We start from the raw sequence: 26432 nt of genomic DNA, 5'->3' as shown, positions 1-26432 counted from the left end.
CATATACTTGAGTATTGCTCATCAGTGTGGGATCCGTACCAGGTCGGGTTGACAGAGGAGATAGAGAAGATCCAAAGAAGAGTGGTGCGTTTCATCACAGGATTATTTGGTAAGCGTGATAGCGTTACGGAGATGTTTAGCAAACTCAAGTGGCAGACTCTGCAAGAGAGGCGCTCTGCATCGCGGTGTAGCTTGCTATCCAGGTTTCGAGAGGGTGCGTTTCTGGATGAGGTATCGATATATTGCTTCCCCCTACTTATACCTCCCGAGGAGATCACGAATGTAAAATTAAAGAGATTCAAGCGCGCACGGAGGCTTTCCGGCTGACTTTCTTTCTGCGAACCATACGCGACTGGAACAGTAAAGGGAGGTAATGACAGTGGCACGTGAGGTGCCCTCCGCCACACACCGTTGGGTGGCTTGCGGAGTATAAATGTAGATGTAGATGTAGATCAGCGACCTCACTAGTCATTAGACATCGCGAGAGAGCAGAATGGGGCGGTCCGCGAAACTCACAGACTTCGAACGTGGTCAGGTGATTGGGTGCCACATGTGTCATACATCTGTACGCGAGATTTCCACACTCCTAAACATCCCTAGAGCCAGTGTTTCCGATGCGATAGTGAAGTGGAAATGTGAAAGGACACGTACTGTTGACTAACAGAGGCCGCTGACAGTTGAAGAGGGTCGTAATATTTAATAGCCAGACATCTACCCAGACCATGACACATGAATCCGAAATCCATCAGGATACACTGCAAGTACTATGACAGTTAGGCGGGACGTGAGAAAACTTGGGTTTCATGGTCGAGCGGCTGCTCATAAGCCACACATCACGCATGTAAATGCCAAACGACGCCTCGCTTGGTATAAGGAGCGTAAACATTGGACGATTGAACAGTGGAAAAACGTTGTGTGGAGTGACGAATAACGGCACACAATGTGGCGATCCGATGGCAGGGGGTTGGTATGGCGAATGCCCGATGAAAGTCATCTGCCAGTGTGTGAAGTGCCAACAGTAAAATTCGGAGGTGGTGGTGCTATGGTGTAGTCGTGTTATTCATGGAGGTGGCTTGCACCCCTTATTGTTTTGCGTAGTACTGTCACAGCACAAGCCTACATTGATGTTTTAAGCACTGTGGTGTCACCGCCAGACATACTGCATAGAGAGACTTCCTAGCACTCGCCCCAGTTGTACAACCGACTTTGCTAGCGATGGTTCACTGACAAAATACGCTCTCATTTGCCGAGACGATAGTTAGCATAGCCTTCAGCTATGTCATTTGCTACGACCTAGCAAGGCGCCATTACCAGTTACTATTGATACTGAGTCATGTACAGTCAAGAGCGACGCTCATCATTAATGGATTAAAGTTAAGTATTCCACCAGCTACGTCCGTTTTTCTAAAGTTTAATTTCCTTGTCCTGATCCAGACCTCACGCCAGCCTGCGTGAGCTAAAATGCATGCCTTTCGGCTTCCTCTAGTACCTGGTGTTGGCTCTCCTGCCAACCCACAACATTGGCGACGAGGCAACACCGCGTTCGTAACTATACTGCCCTGATTTACTTGTGTAATGGCTTCGCCACCATCTCCAGATGTACTGTCCGAATTTTATCGCTTACAGGATCAGCAGACGCAGGATTTATTGGATGCCCTTGGACAGCTCGTCCAGGGTCAACGTGCGGTGCTAAACGTTGCGGCAGCCGCCGCTCCACCGCTAACGCAGCCACAACACGCAATTTTACCAACTTTTCATCCTTTTGATGCTGCACTGGAAAGCTGGACGGAGTGGTCACGCCAATTTGGATTCCATCTCGCCGCCTACAGAATTCAACGTAACGAGCGGCAGCTTTTTTTATTATTTTCCGTTGGGGTGCACACATACCATGTGATAGTCAAATTATTTCCCCGACGCGACGTAGCAACTCTGTCCTACGACGAAATTTTGTCTGCATTAGATGCATATTTCAAAGAATCAGTCAATGTAGTTGCCAAACGGTATACCTTCTTTTGTACAAAATATACGGCAGGTCAGACTAATCGGGAGTGGGTTGCAACCTTGCAAGGCCTTACTAGGGATTGTGCTTTTGAGTGTCAATGTGGACTCTCTTATTCAGATACTATGGTACGTGATGCAATTGCACAGAACGTTTCTGATGTTCGTATACGGGAACAGATTTTGAAACTAGTGAATCCCTCCCTTCAACAAGTGATGGACATATTGGATCGGCAGGACACACTTGACTTTGCTCAGGAATCCTTTGAAACTTCGCCACCCGTGTGTCAGGTTAACCGGCCCGCACCCGGCCGCACCACTGCCGCCAGGCTCTCAGCCACGTGTACTGTGCCGGCAAGCAAATGCAGTGCTAAAATCATGCCTGTGGTGTGCTACTATTCATTTGCGTGAGAATTACCCGTCACGCCAAGCTATTTGCTTTTACTGTAATAAAAAAGGACATGTTCAAAGTGTTTGCCAGAAAAAGCTCAGATTGGAAACTCAAAATCATTCCAGGCCCTTTGCTTCACGCCGGAATCGGAATCGAACCAAGGATAGTAAGGGTCATGACAGTTCGCCCAAGGAAATTCATATAGTTCATGCCACTCCACCCAGTGCCACTCTCCCTAACAGTGACTGTGTTCATCCCAAAAATAGTGTGCGTCGACGTCGCCGGCACTCCCGTCAAGTCACAAGTGATTTTGTACCAGTGTCAGTTCACGTTGCACAAGACAGTCGCTCTTGTCGTCAGCAGGACAATAAACTTTTTGTGGACTTGGACATTAACGGCAAAGTGATACCATTCCAGCTCGATACCGGGCTGCAGTTTCACTGATCAATCAAGGCACTTACAAACTGCTGGGCACACCTCCATTGCGTGCTGCAACTGTTATGTTAACTACCTATTTGGGTCACAAGATCCCTGTGTTAGGACAATGCAGCCTTCTTGCAACATACAAGGGACAAGCAAAACTTGTGTCATTTTACGTCCTTCATTCTTCTTCTGCAGTGAACTTGTTTGGTTTCGATTTATTTCAGTTGTTTAACTTGTCTATAGTAAATCAGGTCCTATCAGTGAACCAGACTGTGCCTTCAGACAGTGTTTCTCGTCTATGTCAAGAATTTGCAGACATTTTTGCACCAGGCCTCAGTTGCGCTAAGAACTATAAAGCACATTTGGAACTGAAAGTAAACGCGCAACCGAAATTTTTCAGTGCGCGCAATGTTCCCCAAGCATTGCGTGATGAGGTCGCAAAAACATTACACGATTTGGAATCACAAGGTGTAATTGAACGTGTGCAGGCTTCTCTCTGGGCATCACCCTTAGTAATTTTGCCAAAACCTTCCGGAAAATTGAGACTTTGTGTGGACTTCAAGGCAACAATGAATCCACAACTAGTGACTGCAAGTTTTCCTTTACCCCATCCGGAAGACCTTTTTGACAAACTGTGCCCGGGTAAATATTTTTCGAAGTTGGGCCTAGCAGATGCGGACTTGCAAATACCGGTGGACGAAGAATCCCAGCGCGTTTTGGTGGTTAACACGCATCTTGGTTTGTATCGATTCAAACGACTGCCATTCGGGTGTGCATCTGCCCCTGCATTGTTTCAGCAATATCTACAAACTGTTTGTGCGTCGGTCCCTACTGCAGCAAACTATCTGGACGATATTGTGATCTCCGGACAGATGGAAGAAGAATATTTAGCCAATCTCAGAACATTATTTCAGGTCTTGCGACAAAATGGTCTTCGCTTGCGGAAGGACAAATGTGTGTTTTTTGCTCGTGACTTACCCTGTCTGGGACATGTACTCAATGCCCAAGGCATACATCCCAGTCCAGAGCACCTCCGTGCCGTACAAGACCTGCCTTCGCCGCAGAATTTGAAGCAGCTACAGAGTGTGCTGGGAAAAATAAATTACTATAACAAATATGTGCCACGTGCCTCTTCCATTTCAGCTTCGCTTCATCGCTTACGCCGTAAAGGTGTTCCGTTCGTCTGGACGACAGAATGCGTCCGCGCCTTTCGCCAGTTGAAATCGGCATTGCTTTCCAATACTTGCCTTACGCCATTCGATCCCCGGAAGCCCCTTTTGTTGATGGTGGATGCATCGGATTTCGGGATCGGTGCTGTGCTTGCGCACAAAGATGGTTCGCACGATCGCCCTATTGCCTTTGCGTCCAAATTGCTCTCGTCTGCGCAAAGAAATTATTCACAGATCGGGAAAGAAGCATTGGCTCTCGTATTTGGTGTTACAAAGTTTCATGATTTCTTGTATGGTCGTCACTTTACCATCATCACCGACCACAAACCTTTGACAACGCTTTTTCATACGACCAAGCCTGTACCTCCACGTACAGCGCAGAAATTCATTCGCTGGTCTATTTTCCTCTCGCAGTACCGCTACGATATCTTGTATCGGTCCACTGCTAAGCACGGAGACGCCGATGCATAGTCCCGTTTGACTGTTGCTGAGGATAGAGCATTCGAGTCCTCCAAACTTGCTTGCATGTTCATTGATTCGGAAACCGATGACGTGATCGAATCGTTTCCGATTGATTTTCGTCGTGTAGTTACAGCCACAGCTGCCGACTCTGTCCTTGCTACCGTTCTGGGTTTTGTTGCTACGCAATGGCCCTTGTCAAAGTCATGGATCGGGGATCCGTTGGTTCGCCGATTTTTTGCTCACCAGGAGAGACTTTTTGTACGACGTGGTGTTTTGCTGTTGCGTTCTGATAATGATTAGTCCAGGGTCGTGGTCCCACGTTCGTTACAGTCCTCTGTCTTACGGCTTCTCCACCAAGGACATTGGGGTATAGTGAGAACGAAACAACTTGCTTGTCAGCACTGTACTTGGTTCGGAATCGATGCCGCGATGACGAATATGTGCTCTTCTTGCATGGTGTGTGCCGAACAACACTGCGGAAATTCTTTGCATGGCCAAAAGCCACTTCCCCGTGGCTACGCTTACACATCGATTTTGCTGGTCCATTCAGGAATGCTCGATGGTTGGATGTAGTAGATTCATTCAGTAATTTTCCCTTTGTTGTCCGGATGTCTTCCACGACGTCATCTGCCACCATCCAAGCGTTATCTGCTATCTTTTGCATTTAAGGTCTTCCACAGACTATTGTTTCCGACAATGGCCCACAATTCATGTCCGCAGAATTTCAGTCATTCTGCACGGCTAATGGTATTCAACATCTGACGTCCGCGCCGTTTTCGCCACAGTCAAACGGTGCTGCTGAACGTTTGGTCAGGACTTTCAAGTCACAGATGTTGAAGTTGAAAGAGTCGCATTCTCGGGAGGACGCATTTTGCTCTTTTTGTCCTCATATCGCTCTCAGCCCCGAGATGGTCGCTCGCCAGCTGAGTTGCTCCACAGTCGCCCTCCTCGAACCTTGATGTCTTTGCTACATCCGCCGCATCAGGTTCCTGTGCAGCGGCAGACACCTGCGACGTTGTCTAATACCTCCACTATCGAGGTTCACGGCGTTGGCTCGAAGGGTGCATTCTTCGCTGCCTCGGCCGCGCTATGTATCTGGTTTTGGGGGCCTCTGGTGAGGTGCGACGGCATCTCAATCAGCTGCGGCTCCATCGTCGCACGGGATCTTCCGCTCGCCCTATGCTTTCAGCGACGGTGCCGTCCGGTCAGCGCCCTGGGGACCCATCTACTGGCTCGCCTCAGCCCCAGGTGTTACCGACGCTGCCTTCCATTTTGCCCCATGACGACGCGCCGCCGCGGCAGCCGCCGCCGCCGCCTGTTCTCCCGCCGGCGACGCCCGCAGTGGACGCACGGCTGCAACCGCCGGGCGCCTCCCTGGGTCACGCGCCGCCGATCGCTTCCGGTGACCAGTTGTCCTCCGACATGGAACTCTTGCCCGCTCCGGACCATATGTCGTCTTCGCCCGTCGGGTGCCCCGGCCCGATGGAGGTCGACCCTTCGGCCCCTGCTGTCTCTCTGCGGGCGCATACACCGCATGTTGGCGTGCACCCTGGAGCAGGTTTTCAGGTTTTTCCTAGCTCCCCGCGGTCCGAATGGCTGGGTGCGGGTGGCACAGCCTCGCCTGTTGTTTGGCTCCCCACCTCGTCGCATACGTCAACATGGGGTCTTCCCCACGGCGGGCGGAAGCCTTTTGCCACAACCGTCCGCCGATTTGCGGGGGAGGAATGTGGTGTCACCGCCAGACACCACACTTGCTAGGTGGTAGCCTTTAAATCGGCCGCGGTCCGTTAGTATACGTCGGACCCGCGTGTCGCCACCATCAGTGATTGCAGACCGAGCGCCGCCACATGGCAGGTCTAGAGAGACTTCCTAGCACTCGCCCCAGTTGTATAACCGACTTTGCTAGCGATGGTTCACTGACAAAATACGCTCTCATTTGCCGAGACGATAATTAGCATAGCCTTCAGCTACGTCATTTGCTACGACCTAGCAAGGCGCCATTACCAGTTACTGTTGATACTGAGTCATGTACAGTCAAGAGCGACGCTCATCATTAATGGATTGAAGTTAAGTATTCCACCAGCTACGTCAGTTTTTCTAAAGTTTAATTTCCTTGTCCTGTTCCAGACCTCACGCCAGCCTGCGTGAGCTAAAACGCGTGCCTTTCGGCTTCCTCTAGTACCCAGTGCTGGCTCTCCAGCCAACCCACAACAAGCACCTTCTTGCTTCGCACTGTTGAAGAGCAATTCGGGGATGGCGATTGCATCTTTCAGCACGATCGAGCACCTGTTCATAATACACGGACCACATTTGTACCCCTTCACCATTACGCTCCCTCATCGTGATTTGCCCCAGAGAAACTATGCATTATAACTGACACCATTCACTTGGTACAAATACTGCATTCCAGAAGTCTTCTCCGTCAAGGCTACAGTTAGTTCCCCATGCTTCATTTTGCTTCAGTAAATAGTTGGGCAACGCACAGCATGGAAGTACAGTACTGTGTACTGTTTTAAAATTCGCGGCCAGAATCCGACTCAAAATTACGTTTCTCTTTGGTTATGGTTCTCTGAATATGGGGTCGTAATATATCGCCATAGTGCAAATGCATTGTCCACAACAAATACATATGGTGCAATTTCCTCACGCTTTGGCAGTAGAGATGGGGTTGGCAAATTCAATGCTCCTGAGTTCAGCTTCTTGTATAATTATGTTTCAGCACCGATAAATTGGAGACAACCATTTGTCCCCACACTTACATTCATGAGTTCATACTCGACATTCACAACAGCGAATTCTACTGGCTAGCGTTGCTACTTCTGGATCATAGGGTCCCGGGTTCGATTCCCGGCCGTGTTGGGGATTTTCTCTGCCCGGGGACTGGGTGTTTGTGTTGTCCTTATCATTTCACCATCATCATCATCGTCATCATCATCATTCGTGACAGTGGCTAGAGTGGATTGTGTAAAGATTGGACATTGTAAAAATTGGGACTTTGTACGGGTGCTGATGACCGCGCAGTTAAGCGCCCTACAAACCAAAAATCAACATCACAACAGCGAATAGAATTACAATTAAAATCTTTAGAGTTATAATAAAGTGATCCATCCCAGCCACAAGCTTGCCGTCATGGCACCCACATAGTGGTAGAAATTTCATTTATCTTCAAAGCTAGCTGCAATAGCTTCCCAGTCAGTTGCAGATGATGGCATCTGAGAACAGAGTTGACGTATATTAAAATCTTATTTATTAAATGTATCCCTTTACATAACTTTATACTGGTTTCATTATTTCCAGGAATCTAGTGTGGAATAGCAGGGAAATGAGGCTTGAAAGGAAGACAAAGAGAGGGGATCGAAGGAGCGACAGGAATTTATTACAGTGACGGAGAATCTCTAACTCCAAACTTAAGCTGCGGGACACAGCACATAAATCCTCCCACTCTGTGGCCATGGTGCAACAACCGTTATATATTTTCAGCTGGGAAAAAGACAGCCTAGGTTGCAAAAATAGCATAAGCTTTACTGACGCGTTTTCCTTTTTGCTGCGTGTCCAGAATTCGTGTAACCGCAGTTCCTATGCAAATTCTGACGCATGCGTCGAAAAAGGCAACTGCACTGAGCAGTTGAGGCACCTGCAGCCTGAAAAACTGGCGATAGGTCTGAAACTTATTTCGGAAGGGATATTTTACATTTCCGCCTCAGGCTCCCTCTCCCACCCACTCCACCCGCACTCTTTTTCGGATTCATTTAACAGAGGGAGCCGGTTGCGATTACGATCTGGGAGAATTTTTATTTTTCGATAGGTTAGACTGTTGCATTAATACGTTACATAAATTACGTGTACAAAAGTGTAACATACAAATATTTCATTTCTGTTGTAAGACACACTACGTAATAAAACTTACTTGAATACAACTGGATTCATTTATTTTGATTACCTTGATGTATTCCCTCAGGCAACTATAAATAGCGTACAGGTTTCAGGAATCATGGTCAGCAGCAACTGCGGGGATACATTCGCAATGAACCTCAGGTCTTCGTATGTTCTGATAGTGGCTAGAAATCCTGATGAGGGTATCAGCCTCTTCACAACCTACAGCCTCTCTCGTGACTGTATTCCTCTTAGTGACGAATGGTCTGACGATATTCAATAATTCATCAAAGCATTTGTCATCCATCCACAGGTAATTGCGGAACTCATCTCCTTAAGTGAAAGAGAGTAGGTGAAGTTTCTCTGAAGAAGCCACATTTTTGCCTGTAGTTTTCTCTCGACATTATTTGGGCGCGTAAGCTTCAAAATAGCCAACGCGATCCCTAGTTTTTGTTTGCGATTAGTATTCAAACAGCAGAGTGCTATGCATCACTGAACACTGGTGCAAACAGGTAGAAATCGAACATGCATTACCCCTGTATAAAAGAACAACGTGTTATTTTAGTACTTCCTTAAATGGTGGTCAATTGTCCTGTACACAGTTTAAAGTTAGATGTTACCTTGCTAAAGCTAGTGATGATAAAAACTATGAAATATCAGATACTGAACTAACGGAGGTTAATATTTGCCAAAAATTAATTATGATGATTTGTGTTTACCCCCCCCCCCCCCCCCCCCCCACACACACCTAGTTCTTGTCTAGATGCATCTCAGGATATTGCCTAGGGTTTTGGATAAAATTACAAAGCCTAAAAATAAGATACCGTTGTATGTGTAAACATAACTATAAAAAATGACACAAATGTAACTGTTGGCACCCTATCTTTGGGGTAAACTCATATGACAGACAGAGCTGGAAATTAAGTATAGTGACAGTTGATAGTAAAACTGAATACTGACCTAGGACAAATCCACAGATACTAAATAAAATGCATTTCGAGTTTTCCATCAAAACATCAGATGCTTAATAAATATAAAAGATCAACATCTCATTTCCATTCACAAAAATGAAAAGGATGATGGGATTTAAACAGACTTGTTGTGCACATCAGACCATCACATGGAAATTACTGAAATAGAACAGGTCCATTTCGATGGATACCAGCTAATGCACTACTGTGGAAATAATAAAAAGAGAGAGTGATTATATATGAAAAAATAGAGATACGTTCCAGGCTCATATGGCTGTGCCTAACAACTTTCTCTGTGCTGTTCGACAATAGTGGATCTGGAAACATAAAAGCCTGTAGTAATAACAGCTTACAGACCAACAGCGGGAAGTGTCTCAGATTTCACAAAGCAGGTAGAAATAGCAAAACGAACTGAAAAGTCATAGTTTATAGAGACTAACATCAATTTTCTGCCAGATAGTACTGATAGTGGGCATCAAGATTTGTCAATGTCCAGCTTCGTGTTATTTTTCACAAGAAAATTCCATACAAGATTTGGACACAGTGCAACAGCAGCTGACAATTTCTTTTTAAATCCAACATCCTACAGTGATTTAGCTGTAAAACCAGTAGTCGGTGGTTTATCTGACCATGACAGTCAATATTAATAACAAAATTTACTGTCAATTACGTACAGGTCACAGGACAGTACTGTGTTGCAAAAATGAAATAATTAAAGAAAAATTGCCTAGAAGAAATTTGTATAGCAGATGTAAAGTTTTACTCTTTCTTAAATATATTCCTGCATCATTTTGAGTTTGGATTCCCTGTGAAAGAAACGACAAACTAAACCGAAGCAAGAATAATTGTTGAACTACTTCAGGGATTAATAGATCTTATGCTAGGAAGAGAGAACTCTGTGTAATTCAAACAACAAGCTATAGTGAAAATTTGTAACTGTATTATCAGTAATGTCAAACCCTCCATTCAGCCATTAAAAAAAGAAAAATCATGCGGAATGCTCACAAAATGAAACACTCCAAGGATAAGGCAAAAAACATTTCGTAAATTACTAAACAAGGTATAAATTAGTAATCCAGCTGAAATTTAACGTTTAGAAAATAGTTCAGATAAAAATGGTGACACACAGATACATCAAATGTGTTAGATTTGCTTGTGCAGACACTGTAAGCAGAGTTGATAGACGTTAGTATAAAAACTACAACCCTTAAGGAGATTACAGAACTCATCAGGTCACTACAACGTCACATTTCTGATGACTATGATAGTGTGTGTAGCAGGATGTTGAAATCTTGCGCTTTCGTAGGAATACTAACTGCTAAGCTGTCTTCCTAATCAATCAATGACTTGAGCGCATTTCCTGACCTGTTTCAGTCCTTCCAGTCTTTTTAAAAGTATTTAAGAAAGTGGCTAATGACAGAGTACTGAATCAGCTAATCAGAACGTGTTAACCAGCTCTCTGTTTGGATTCTGTAAAGTACACTCTGTACAGAGAGCAATGTTAAACCTCACAGATGAAATAATGATAGAGCTAAACAAGAAAAATTATTCTGTTTGTGCATTCTGTGATCTTGCCAAAGCCTTTGATCGTGTGTATCACAAAATTATGTTTAGCAAAGTAAAGTATCATGGCATTAATGGCCTCCTTCTTGCATGGATGGCATCTCGTCTCCGTAACAGGAAGTAGAGGCCTCACTAGCAGACGTAAATCTCGGGCATATACAATGCAGAAGCACACATAATCAGCCACCATATAATAGAATGTTGAGTGGTAGATAGGCAAATGAAAATGAATTATTTTCCAGAGCACACACATACACCTCTGTGTTGTTTCGACCTTTTTTTTTCAATTCAGTGCAGTTCGTGTGCATGTCCCCTTAAAGAAATTATTTGCAGGCGAGAAGGTTACTAGCCGATGGTTCAGACTGAACCCTAGCTGACAAATATTTGATAGTTTAACAGGTCTGTGAGTGGTTCACAGCTAAGAGTTTTAACCTCGCCGGGACACATACTATATAATTCAAAACTTTAATGGTCTTACACAGGATGAATAACAAAGCATAAAATTCTCTGGGACCCAGATAACGACCTAACATGGAGTCGATACACGGATAAAAGCTTCCAAATGGCAAAATAACATCTGATCCTGAAAGTAAAAATCAAGCTGTGTGAAAGTTGTCAGATAGAAAATGGAGGAAAGTAATTACGAAAACTTATATATAAAGGACAGGGTAAGTTAGTAAATGATTCACAGGAAATAGCGAATTCCTATCAGAGTACTATCTGTGCGTAACTATCAGTGACAATTTTGTATGAGTTGTATCTACAATCGGGCATGAGCTATCGAATTGTTCTTTGGGTATACCATGTACAGTCTTCAAACTACATAGAAGGTCCTTAAGGATAGCAACAAAAGTCAGCAAACATAGTCATTTTAAAGGTCTGTTTATGGAGATAGAGATCTTAATTGCACTGTGTGAGTATATAATGTACCAAACTGTTATACACATTATGAAAAACTATGGGCGGCCATAACCATGGGCAAGAGAGGTCCGCACCCTCCCACCGCCCCTAGCCATAGCCCCCAGGGAAAAGAAAAAAAAGTATCGTGTATTCAGCTGTTTTTATTTCAAGAAAACAATTTAAAAGGGGAGTATTATACAGGTTTTTCACATGGTCAAATACGACAGTTCTTATGGCTACTTATAAGTCGCCGTTGATCTTCCAAAATGTTAAAAATATACAAAACCCCCTCCCTCCCCCACAAATTATCGTGTGGCCACCCTTGTGAGAAACATCCGTCCATGAATACGGCACAAGAGCCAGGCTTAACTTACAATTAAAAAGAAAAAGATAAACAAAAAACAAGTCAGCCTTTTCTGTCAAGAAATAAAATGTTTACCATCAGAGATCAAACAGTCAGTTGTAGAATTCCTTTTAACTAAGACAGCTAACACAGAGTGATAAATATTACGTATGTTAATAACGCAATATTTCTCTTTCTGCCTTTTCTTAAAAGACTATTACAAGACAAATGTCCCTTGAAATGAACTAACTTATTACTAAGAGACCTGACGTCGTCGTCTTGCAAAACAGTTGTCATTTGCTTGCAGATGTGTCTTAACCTAATAATGATGAAGTCACCATAGTTAACTTCATTAAATAATACCTACGGTTAACCAGTGATTCCTGTTGGAGAATGTGAGGCACCGAATTATAAATCCCTTAAATATTTGAAAGTAATCTGATTTAAAACGTGGTTCTCGGTCACTTCACCGTTTGTCTTAGTTGATCTGACATGGCTCTCAGCACACATACAAAGCTTAACAACATCTTGTGCAGGAAATATCCATCCGCCCTCGTTTTTTTCCACACATATTCTGAAACATAATTTTCGAGAAATATTTCTCACAAAAAAACCAACAATGTATGCTACATTGTGTGCCACATATCCACTAAAAGTATTTTGGATAGCACTTTCTGTCACTGCATATGAATGATCATTTTCAGCTGCTTGTACTGGAAATGGTTGGCGTAAATCACTATTAACAATGTTAGTGAAGTTCATTGAAGTAACATTTAACGCTGTTGAGTTATATAGTGGTTCACAGTTTGAACAAGCAGAAGAAGCTACTTGGTGATCTACAAGCTGTGGTTTACATGCTGTTGCAAGTTGCTTTGCTGTAGTCTCACCTTTCTCCTAACGCACCTAATAAACTTTCTAGATGAGGCTCATTTCGCTGTTTCGTTGTAACTACAAAAAATGAGTGTATTTTCACCAGAATCTTTTTAAACTGGTAATAGAGATTCAATTTAGTCTGAATAGAACAGTTGACTGCATCACATTTAATAACCATCGCATACGTACAGATTTTATGCCAAAATACATAAATGTAAAGATCAAAAATAATTCGATAGCAGCAAAAGATGCCAGACAGGCCGCTAAAGTGCCTGGCTGAAACACGAAATGAAGCCACTACATTCAAAGAAACAGACACTAAACCAAGAATTGTACGAAATTCACCTTCAGAATAAACGCTGCTGTTTCCGCATCTACATCTACATCTACATCCATACTCCGCAAGGCACCTGACGGTGTGTGGCGGAGGTTACCCTGAGTACCTCTATCGGTTCTCCCTTCTATTCCAGTCTCGTATTGTTCGTGGAAAGAAGGATTGTCGGTATGCTTCTGTGTGGGCTCTAATCTCTCTGATTTTATCCTCATGGTCTGTTCGCGAGATATACGTAAGAGGGAGCAATATACTGCTTGACTCTTCGGTGAAGGTATGTTCTCGAAACTTTAACAAAAGCCCGTACCGAGCTACTGAGCGTCTCTCCTGCAGAATCTTCCACTGGAGTTTATCTATCATTTCCGTAACGCTTTCGCGATTACTAAATGATCCTGTAGCGAAGCGCGCTGCTCTCCGTTGGATCTTCTCTATCTCTTCTATCAACCCTATCTGGTGCGGATCCCACACTGCTGAGCAGTATTCAAGCAGTGGGCGAACAAGCGTACTGTAACCTACTTCCTTTGTTTTCGGATTGCATTTCCTTAGGATTCTTCCAATGAATCTCATTCTGGCATCTGCTTTACCGACGATCAACTTTATATGATCATTCCATTTTAAATCACTCCTAATGCCTACTCCCAGAAAATTTATGGAATTAACTGCTTCCTGTTGCTGACCTGCTATTTTGTAGCTAAATGGTAAGGGATCTGTCTTTCTATGTATTCGCAGCACATTATACTTGTCTACATTGAGATTCAATTGCCATTCCCTGCACCATGCGTCAATTCGCCGCAGATCTTCCTGCATTTCAGAACAATTTTCCATTGTTACAACCTCTCGATACACGACAGCATCATCTGCAAAAAGCCTCAGTGAACTTCCGATGTCATCCACCAGGTCATTTATGTATATTGTGAATAGCAACGGTCCTATGACACTCCCCTGGGGCACACTTGAAGTCACTCTTATTTCGGAAGACTTCTCTCCATTGAGAATGACATGCTGCGTTCTGTTATCTAGGAACTCTTCAATCCAATCACACAATTGGTCTGATAGTCCATATGCTCTTACTTTGTTCATTAAACTACTGTGGGGAACAGTATCGAACGCCTTGCGGAAGTCAAGAAACACGGCATCTACCTGTCAACCCGCGTCTATGGCCCTCTGAGTCTCGTGGACGAATAGCGCGGGCTGGGTTTCACACGACCGTCTTTTTCGAAACCTATGCTGATTCCTACAGAGTAGATTTCTAGTTTCCAGAAAAGTCATTAAACTCGAACATAATACGTGTTCCAAAATTATACAACTGATCGACGTTAGAGATATAGGTCTATAGTTCTACACATCTGTTCGACGTCCCTTCTTGAAAACGGGGATGACCTGTGCCCTTTTCCAATCCTTTGGAACGCTACGCTCTTCTAGAGACCTACGGTACACCGCTGCAAGAAGGAGGGCAAGTTCCTTCGCGTACTCTGTGTAAAATCGAACTGGTATCCCATCAGGTCCAGCGGCCTTTCCTCTTTGGAGCGATTTTAATTGTTTCTCTATCCCTCTGTCGTCTATTTCGATATCTACCATTTTGTCATCTGTACGACAATCTAGAGAAGGAACTACAGTGCAGTCTTCCCCTGTAAAACAGCTTTGGAAAAAGACATTTAGTATTTCGGCCTTTAGTCTGTCATCCTCTGTTTCAGTACCATTTTGGTCACGGAGTGTCTGGACATTTTGTTTTGATCCACCTACTGCTTTGACATAAGACCAAAATTTCTTAGGATTTTCTGCCAGGTCAGTACATAGAACTTTACTTTCGAATTCATTGAACGCCTCTCGCATAGCCCTCCTCACACTACATTTTGCTTCGCGTAATTTTTGTTTGTCTGCAAGGCTTTGGCTATGTTTATGTTTGCTGTGAAGTTCCCTTTGCTTCCGCAGCAGTTTTCTATCTCGGTTGTTGTACCACGGTGGCTCTTTTCCATCTCTTACGATCTTGCTTGGTACATACTCATCTAACGCATATTGTACGAAGGTTTTGAACTTTGTCCACTGATCCTCAACACTATCTGTACTTGAGACAAAACTTTTGTGTTGAGCCGTCAGGTACTCTGCAATCTGCTTTTTGTCACTTTTGCTAAACAGAAAAATCTTCCTACCTTTTTTAATATTTATATTTACGGCTGAAATCATCGATGCCGTAACCGCTTTATGATATCTGATTCCCTGTTCTGCGTTAACTGTTTCAAATAGTTCGGGTCTGTTTGTCACCAGAAGGTCTAATATGTTATCGCCACGAGTCGGTTCTCTGTTTAACTGCTCAAGGTAGTTTTCAGATAAAGCACTTAAAAAAATTTCACTGGATTCTTTGTCCCTGCTACCCGTTATGAACGTTTAAGTCTCCCAGTCTATATCCGGCAAATTAAATTCTCCACCCAGAACTATAATATGGTGGGGAACTCTACTCGAAATATTTTCCGAATTATCCTTCAGGTGCTCAGCCACAACAGCTGCTGAGCCAGGGGGCCTATAGAGACATCCAATTACCATGTCTGAGCCTGCTTTAACCGTGAGCTTCACCCAAATTACTTCACATTTCGGATCTCCGTCAATTTCCTTCGATACTATTGCACTTCTTATCGCTATTATCACGCCTCCCCCTCACCGTCCAGCCTGTCTCTGCGGTATATATTCCTTTCTGAGTTTAGGATTTCATTACTGTTTACGTCTGGTTTCAGCCAACTTTCTATCCCTAGTACTATATGGGCGTTGTGACCGTTTATTAATGAGAGCAGTTCTGGGACCTCTCTATAGACGCTACTGCAGTTTACTATTAGCTCATTAATATTGTTATTCCCTGTTGCATTTTGCCTATTCCTACCTTGCCGCGTTTCAGGAGGCGTCTTGTCGGGCCTAGGGAGGGAATTCTCTAACCTAAAATACCCCCATGTGCACTGCACACGTACTCCGCTACCTTTGTAGCCGCTTCCGGCGTGTAGTGGAAAAGTCGAAAGCTGCACATATAGACCTATAAACAAAATTCGACTGTAGATAACAAGAAATTGAAGCTCTCAACCTGCACTACACGAAACCCCATAACAACAAATACATTCAAATACACCATTTTTATTCTAGGGTGGTCAATCTTACAGATATAACACCAGATGAAAACGAAAAGCAGCTCTTACAAAAAGGTCTAAAACACAATGTTGACTCATCAGTAAATGAGCAGCAGATCCAGGACCTCGTTATAAAATTCTAATATACTCGCACTATAGAAGAAAGAAATGACAACAGTAATGCAAACACAGGACTAACTAGGGAGTTAATAAAAGAGGAAATTAAAAACATAGCAATGCAAATTAAAAAATAAAACAATAAATTAAAAAATAATTGTGATGAAACAAAACTTAAAAAGCTAAAGAAAAAGCTGCAAACAGAAAACAACATTATAACAAAATCTGACAAAACTAACAGTGTCGACCTCGTGAAAACAAAACAATACATAGAAAAAGCAGGAGAATTCTTCAGCAAAAACAACATAAAAAAGTTAAAATCATACCCAACTAACAGATTTCAAACACATGTTGAAATCACACTCAAAAACACAGAGTATACATTTACAGACACAGTGAAACAGAGGCTTGTACAAAAAAAAAATCCCCAAGCCCCCAACATGAGGTATTAACCAAAGATCCACATACAAAATTATCCAGTCCATTCAGTAGTGAATTTCGGAGCAGATGCTACGTACCTACTAGCAAAACAAATACAGTCACAGCTCACCCTGTACTATGAATCAGAAAAAGATAGAACAATAACAAATACCTCTCAACTAGTAGAACATACAAGAGACATTAAAATCCCTGGCACAGCAACACTGCTCCCCTTTGATGTAGAAACTATGCACAGCTGCACTTCTGTTAACTGAATCATAAAAGTAATTGAAGAAAACCCGAAAACACACAATACTACGTATAAGAAGAAGGTTTACCTACGGGTTCACCTATTTCTGGAACATTAGCCCACATTTTCATGCATCATATAGAGAAATTAATATTTGGAGACATAATAACAAAGAAAAGCTGCATCATCATCTAGTGGTACAGCTGCATGGATGATATGATATGCATAGTAGATGAGCGTAAAAACAGAATACAGCAACTACACAAAGACGTAAATACTGTACACAGAAACTTTCTAGACATAACCAATACAAAAGACAATGAGAGACACACATTTTACGTATACAGAAAACCCACAAGTGACCCTATCTCAAATGCAACCTCAAACCAAAAGGAGAACCACAAACAGGCTGCAATCAGATACATGTTAAACAGACTGAACAGGATTCCCTAAACACTTGTGATCACCAGAAAGAGCAAGCCATTATAATCCAAATAGCCTTAAAAATGGACACAATTGTAGACAAATTAAACAGAAAATAAAGGCACAAATAAGGAAAAAAACTAACCAAACCACACCAACACATACAACCCGCACTACTACAAAAAATGGCCTACAATGACCTACCACAATAAATTCACACATAAAATAGATAATGTAGTCAGAAAACAAGGCATAAACATTGCTTAAAAAACAAATAACTCAACACAGAAGCACATCCCAAAATTGAAATCAAAACCAGACAGTTACATGCAATCTGGTATCTATCAGCTCAGCTGCAGAGATTGTGAGAAGATATACTTTGGAATGACTGGTATTACATTCGACACAAGACATAAAAAATATGTCACAGCATTGAAATACGGTACAAACCATTCAACATTTGCAAATCATTTAAAACAAGAACACCATAGACCATGCAACACTGAAAAAGATATTAACATAATATGAATCAGTAAAGACAGACAACTCCTCCCTTTCCAATAAAATTTATACATACACAAAGTATTGACACAAAACAAACAGTTGCTCAATGACCAAATAAATACTGGAAACCAGACTCTGTATAAAATAATTGAAGAAATTGAATGAAAAAGAATGGGGCCTTTTCCATCTTTCGCCCCCCCCCCCTCCCCCCCACGCTCCGCACCCTCTGCCAATTTCATTTCACTTCTTGCTCCTCACTTTCTCCTCCAACTCACACTCTATCATAGTACTATACACTTATGTCCACATATCATGGCTTCTCCCTCCCCCAAAACAAAAAAAGAAAGAAACTCAATCACTGTTCCTTCACTACTCTTAGACAGTACATAAATACACGGCAACATAATTAAATAGAATTACACACGTACAATAAACAAAAAAAAGAAAGAGTATAGGTTAAAGACAAACTAGTGGCCATGTTATCTTGGCAACAATACAAAACACAAACCACAATACTTACTTCGAAGTATAAAAAGAAACAGAAAACAGTGACATGACAAAATGTGTTCCGTGTAAAACATAACAAATGCATAGTTCTGTAGAGAAACCAAAAATTAGTATACAAATATCAGTGCCTAAATAAGAAAAACACCAACGATGTGCTAGTAGACGGCGTTTCCCGACTTAGGCAAGAAATGAAGCGGAAATCACAGTAAGTAAAAACAAACTTATTATTAACGAACTGTTTTTCGACTTTAAAGCAAATAAAAATTTAAATAACTTAATTATAGACCACTGACGATGCTTTTACCCAATAAAGCTAAACGCGTCTGGTGAAAAAAAAACAAGCATTTTTTGTAGTTGCAACGACAGAACGAAAGTGCCCTCAAGTATTGTAAAGCAACTACATACAATATGGCCAGACAAATGAAGAATTTATAGAAGGTTCTGACTAAATTTGTAACTCAGTATCAACTTCAATGTTCCTGTTTTTACCAACTATTGTTACAAGTCAGTCACACATGTCAATGTTACAATAAAGCCTAGAAAGCCTCATATCCTGCTTGAGTACAACAGTGTAACTGCATTAGGCTGGCACAAATATTTAATATAGTTTTAAGCCCCCCTAAGAAGTCTAAACATTTCAGAACAACAATCTAGTGTGAGTGGTCCTTTACTCAAAATATTTCGATTGTTCAAAATGTCAAATAAGCCATAAAAAACTCTGAAGAGCATCCTATCGCTCCTGGTCCAGAAAATTTTTAATCACGTTTGTCCTCCGTGTACTCAAGAGCTGTAGCTACACTATTACTAAGAGTCTGTGCAGTAAGCCTCACATTCATTTTTCCTCTCTCACTGGAGTTGTCTTGCCCTAAGTTTAGTGGCTCTAAAAAGATCTTCACTCTTGCTTCTCTTGTAAAATAACTCGCCTAGAAGTTAAAGTATTTCGACCTAGCTTTAGGGTGTGACACGTGTATAATAGAATATATGTTTTCTTCTCAGATCTCTTATGAATAAAATAACTCTGAAACAATTCGCTGTTTACATGAAGATTAGCAGCTGCTATGTGAGCCATTGCTAAATTACGTGAAGCACCATCAAATGTCAAAACTTCTAAACCAATTCCGGAAGTGGAATTCAGAGTTAAATTAATAAAATTAGCTGTCTCTGAAGCTTCGAAGCCATTAATTAGATAGTTAACAATGTAAATTTTATAACATCCATTAACGGAAGTTCGGACGAACATTCATGCCTCTTTTGCTATTGGAAGCTGATCATTGTCCACACCTGTCCCGTAATCAACATACCCACTTAATTTCTGCCCATCCGATTTAACATGTTGCCTAATTGCAATTTCATGTACTGTCATTGCACAATACACTCTCACCCTTCTTTAACGCTTCAGAAACTTTTGCTTTCAAAGCAGTTAGAGCCCCAGAGGCAACACCTGCTGATCCGTCTACAGCATCGTACCACTTGCTCAATGTAACCTCGTGGGGCAAGACAAAGTCACATGTTTCACTTACATAGTTACAAGGTAGCCCTTTTAACTAATTCCTTTGAAGGCCCTGGGACTGACCCCTGAAATACAAACATGAAAGTTTCAAATTCCTGGATGGAATAATATATAAAATAAATGGAAGGCAACTGCTGAGCTACGGCTGACTGATGTGACGTGCATGATACTAAACGGTCTTTACATTAGCTTTCGAGTTCATGTAAGTACTGTTTTTTGTTGCATGTTTCTATGTGTCACATATCAGTCAGGTATAGACGAGTGAGCGCCTTTACAGCACCTGTAACATCTCCTCTTGCCTCCTGATGTTGAGGGCATTGAAGGACACATATAGTTTTGATTGGTATTTTTCTGGACATCATACACATTTCCGGAACTTACTCCGTTACAGCATGATAACATTTGTTCATGTCCTGGCAACAAGTAAGATGAAGTTCAACATCTTTGCTTTGGAGCAAAATCGGAAATAAAACCACAAGTGTGATAAAATCAACTCATACCAACACTTGGTAAATTTCTTTTTGTTGGCGACTTTCTTGATGTCACGTTCGGTAACAGATGCTGTGGGAAATCAAATATTGTTGGCACTGCATCAGCCTTTAACCACGCGTTTCCGAACCTCTCCCTATCAAAACATTCTTCTGTGAAGTTTTACAGCACAGTTTTGGATATTTTGTACGGACGAAATTTTTCCTTTTTGTTTTCTGGAGCTATATTTTGTCTATTTTTTGGAAACTAAAATAGAAAAATCACATAATGTAGGACACTGTCTCATATAGAAATACTTAGATAAACACAAGGATTTGAGAACCTGCATGAAACATTAAATTAATCTGACTTTCATGTATAAATTTTAGCTGCGGATGAAAATAGCACGAATGTTTATACACAGACTGACAGTCTACTAAAATTTACTTTATATTTATCTTGCACCTGCCTTGTAAGCACAGTGCCAAAAAATCGCTAAAATTAGCTCTACAAGATAAGACCATATAATGTCGTTTCTCGTTATTTTTCAAGTGCCTCATAACAATATGAAATTTACAAGTAGACGCAAGAATCTATGAAATGTAACTGGTCCTCCTCTCACGTACTTTTCCTTGTATCTGTAGTAAAAACAGTACTACACCATAGCTGCTACTAATACACCAACATAAAGAAAGGCACAAAAAAGGTAAATAGTGTAACATTGAAGTTTTGCTTCCATCACAATATGCAACCAAACAGCGTCGTCCTAATACTACTTGACTAGCACGGTCTGATATTGAGAACATGCGTATTGGGCTACGTGGACTCACTATGTTCGCAACCAGCGATATTATCAGAGCGGCAGTATAATCGCTGACTGAAGTCTGTCAGGGCTTTTGTAGGTACCACGAAATTGGTCGGTCGCCCGATTAATTGATGCCTGTGTAGGGGTTTTAAGAAAGGAGCTAAAGGAAGGAGCTAACCCCAGTTACCGCTCTGGTAGAAGGTAGCTGATGGGGACTGCCAACTTTATCGTTTCATTTTTTTTGTGAGCTGTCGCATACGACTCGCATTGACCTCGTACGCAGAAATTGATGACGGCTCAAACTCATTGTTATTGTGTGTCCCTTGAGCCCTGTCCTTACATGATGATTACTCACTCTTGATTCAGTACTAATGGTTGGTTTTGTTATAAAATAGATGCTGCACAGACGCTGTAATTACTGAATTATTTTGTTATTTCTATGAGAATAAACAGGTGCCTGTTTTTTTATGGCAGGACATACAGTGTAATTACTGTAACAGATGATCTCGTGTAACATGAACTTTTGCAGTGCATTGACTTACAAGGCGCATCATGTTTTGTCGTGAAGTAGTCAGAAATGTCTTGACCCAAACCGTTGGCTAGGTTGCACGAATCCGTCGGGATCCTCTGAGCATTCTTCAGATTTCGGTTCACAAAAATGTTATTTGTTAAACCATTAGAAAAAAAAAAAACAGAATATTCGGAATACCATGTCACCAATGAAATACTTCATCGAGTCAAGATGGTTGCCAACAAATTCTATACAAAAATGGCGAAATTGGGAAGTTCGCCATGACTCAGAAAATAAGAAGAACGAACAAGATTCTCACTTTGTAATTGATTCTATAGTAAAGGTTATTCAGTACACAAGACATCCAGGACCAAAAAGTGACAGCACCTGCATCTGTCATTAAGCCAGTATTTTACAAACACAGAATATAAATTTCACGTAAGGTTCACTGATATAGGAGAGAGCGATATTGAATAGTGTGATGAATCTACATATAGAATTCAGTTACAGGATTCAGATTGGGCGCATAATGGAAATTCAAGTTTATACCAGGCCTGTCCAGGAGGCGGCCAGGCGAGTATGAGCCGCTTGGGTAGGGAGCGCTCGCGGTAAAATGAGGCGGTCATGAGTCATAAGTAGCGCAGGTGAAGCGCAAACTGTGCACTGTCTTCAGAGGAATCTACATCTACATCTACATCTACATGACTACTCTGAAATTCACATTTAAGTGCTTGGCAGAGGGTTCATCTAACCACAATCATACTATCTCTCTACCATTCCACTCCCGAACAGCGCGCGGGAAAAACGAACACCTAAACCTTTCTGTTCGAGCTCTGATTTCTCTTATTTTATTTTGATGATCATTCCTACCTATGTAGGTTGGGCTCAACAAAATATTTTCGCATTCGGAAGAGAAAATTGGTGACTGAAATTTCGTAAATAGATCTCGCCGCGACGAAAAACGTCTTTGCTGTGATGACTTCCATCCCAACTCGCGTATCATATCTGCCACACTCTCTCCCCTGTTAAATGATAATACAAAACGAGTTACCCTTTTTTGCACCCTTTCGATGTTCTCCGTCAGTCCCACCTGCTAAGGATCCCACACCGCGCAGCAATATTCTAACAGAGGACGAACGAGTGTAGTGTAAGCTGTCTCTTTAGTGGACTTGTTGCATCTTCTAAGTGTCCTGCCAATGAAACGCAACCTTTGGCTCGCCTTCCCCACAATATTATCTATGTGGTCTTTTCAACAGAAGTTGTTCGTAATTTTAACACCCAGGTACTTAGTTGAATTGACATCCTTGAGAATTGTACTATTTATTAAGTAATCGAATTTCAACGGATTTCTTTTGGAACTCACGTGGATCACCTCACACTTTTCGTTATTTAGCGTCAACTGCGACCTGCCACACCATACAGCAATCTTTTCTAAATCGCTTTGCAACTGATACTGGTCTTCGGATGACCTTACTAGACGGTAAATTACAGCATCATCATCGAACAACCTAAGAGAACTGCTCAGATTGTCACCCAGGTCATTTATATAGATCAGGAACAGCAGAGGTCCCAGGACGCTTCCCTGGGGAACACTTGATATCACTTCAGTTTTACTCGATGATTTGCCGTCTATTACTACGAACTGCGACCTTCCTGACAGGAAATCACGAATCCAATCGCTGAACTGAGACGATACCCCATAGGTCCGCAGCTTGATTAGAAGTCACTTGTGAGGAACGGTGTCGAAAGCTTTCCGGAAATCTAGAAATACGGAATCAACTTGAGATCCCCTGTCGATAGCGGCCATTACTTCGTGCGAATAAAGAGCTAGCTGCGTTGCACAAGAACGATGTTTTCTGAAACCATACTGATTACGTATCAATAGATCGTTCTCTTCGAGGTGATTCATAATGTTTGAATACAGTATATGCTCCAAGACCCTACTGCAAACCGACGTTAATGATATAGGTCTGTAGTTAGATAGATTACTCCTACTACCCTGGTGCGACCTCCGCAATTTTCCAATCTGTAGGTACAGATCTATCGGTGAGCGAGCGGTTGTATATGATTGCTAAGTAGGGAGCTATTGTATCAGTGTAATTTGAAAGGAACCTAATCGGTATACAATCTGGACCTGAAGACTTGCCAGTATCAAGCGATTTGCGTTGCTTCGCAACCCCTAAGGTATCTACTTCTAAGAAACTCATGCTAGCAGCTGTTCGTGTTTCAAATTCTGGAATATTCCATTCGTCTTCCCTGGTGAAGGAATTTCGGAAAACTGCATTCAATAACTCCGCTTTAGCGGCACAGTCGTCGGTAACAGTACCATCGGCACTGCGCAGCGAAGGTATTGACTGCGTCTTGCCGCTTGTGTACTTTACATACGACCAGAATTTCTTCGGATTTTCTACCAAATTTCGAGACAATGTTTCGTTGTGGAACCTATTAAAGGCATCTCGCATTGAAGTCCGTGCCAAATTTCGTGCGTCTGTAAATTTTAGCCAATCTTCGGGATTTCGCGTTCTTCTGAACTTCGCATGCTTTTTCCGTTGCCTCTGCAACAGCGTTCGGACCTGTTTTGTGTACCACGGGGGATCAGTTCCATCTCTTACCAATTTATGAGGTATGAATCTCTCAATTGCTGTTGCTACTATATCTTTGAATTTGAGCGACATCTCGTCTACATATGCATAGTCAGTTCGGAAGGAATGGAGATTGTCTCCTAGGAAGGCTTCTAGTGACACTTTATCCGCTTTTTTAAATAAAATTATTTTGCGTTCATTTCTGGCGGATTTGGAAGAAACGGTATTGAGCCTAGCTACAACGACCTTGTGATCACTAATCCCTGTATCAGTCATGATGCTCTCTATCAGCTCTGGATTGTTTGTGGCTAAGAGGCCAAGTGTGTTTTTGCAACCATTTACAATTCGCGTGGGTTCGTGGACTAACTGCTCGAAATAATTTTCGGAGAAAGCATTTAGGCCAATCTCGGAAGATGTTTTCTGCCTACCACCGGTTTTGAACAAGTATTTTTGCCAACATATCGAGGGAAGGTTGAAGTCCCCACCAACTATAACCGTATGAGTGGGGTACTTATTTGTTACGAGACTCAAATTTTCTCTGAACTGTTCAGCAACTATACCATCGGAGTCTGGGGGTCGGTAGAAGGAGCCAATTATTAACTTCGTTCGGCTGTTAAGTATAACCTCTACCCATACCAATTCGCACGGAGTATCTACTTCGACTTCACTACAAGATAAACCACTACTGACAGACACAAACTCTCCACCACCAATTCTGCCTAATCTATCTTTCCTGAACACCGTCTGAGACTTCGTAAAAATTTCTGCAGAACTTATTTCAGACTTTAGCCAGCTTTCTGTACCGATAACGATTTCAGCTTCTCTGCTTTCTATTAGCGCTTGAAGCTCAGGGACTTTCCCAGCACAACTACAACAATTTACAACTACAATTTCGACTGTTCCTTGATCCAAGCACGTCCTGTATTTGCCATGCACCCTTTGAGATTGCAGTCCACCCCGTACGTTCCCGAGGCCTTCTAACCTAAAAAACCGCCCAGTCCACGCCACACAGCCTCCGCTACCCGTGTAGCCGCCAGCTGAGTGTAGTGAACTCCTGACCTATCCAGCGGAACCCGAAACCCCACCACCCTATGGCGCAAGTCAAGGAATCTGCAGCCAACACGGTCGCAAAACCGTCTGAACCTCTGATTCAGACCCTCCACCCGGCTTTACACCAAAGGTCCGCAGTCAGTTCTGTCAAAGATGCTGCAGATGGTGAGCTCTGCCTTCATTTCGTAAGCAAGACCGGCAGCCTTCACCAAATCAGATAGCCGCTGGAATCCAGAGAGAATTTCCTCAGACCCAAAGCGACACACGTCATTAGTGCCGACATGTGCCACCACCTGCAGATGGCTGCACCCTGTGCTCTTCATGGCACCCGGAAGGACCCTTTCCACATCAGGAATGACTCCACCCGGAATGCACACGGAGTGCACACTGGATTTCTTCCCCTCCTTAGCCGCCATATCCCTAAGGGTCCGCATTACGCGCCTAACATTGGAGCTCCCAACTACCAATAAGCCCACCCTCTGTGTTTGCCCGGACCTTGAAGGCTGAGAATCATTCTCTGAAACAGGGCAGGCAGCTGCATCTGGCGCAGCCAGAGACAGTGCCTGAAACCTGTTTGTCAGAGCACCGGGGAGGCTTTCTGATCAGCCTCCGGGGACGTCTTTCGCTGCCTGCCACGCCTTGGAACGACCTCCCAATCAACCACAGGCGAGGGCTCAGCCCCACTGCGGGCAGCAACCGGAGCAACCACAGCGGCAGACCGATCTGGGGACAGACGGGATGAGGTTGACATCCCCGTGATACCCAAGTCCGCCTCCCCACAGTGGTGCCCATTGGCAACAGCCTCAAGCCGCGCGACCGAATGTTTGCAGCTGTGAGCGAAGGGATGCCAACTCAGCCCTCATGCGAACACAGCAATC

Source organism: Schistocerca serialis, chromosome 3 (genome assembly GCF_023864345.2).
Source record: "Schistocerca serialis cubense isolate TAMUIC-IGC-003099 chromosome 3, iqSchSeri2.2, whole genome shotgun sequence".
NCBI classification, from domain to species: domain Eukaryota; kingdom Metazoa; phylum Arthropoda; class Insecta; order Orthoptera; family Acrididae; genus Schistocerca; species Schistocerca serialis.
The sequence above is the reverse complement of the archived record's forward strand: the minus strand, read 5'-3'. Positions refer to the sequence as shown.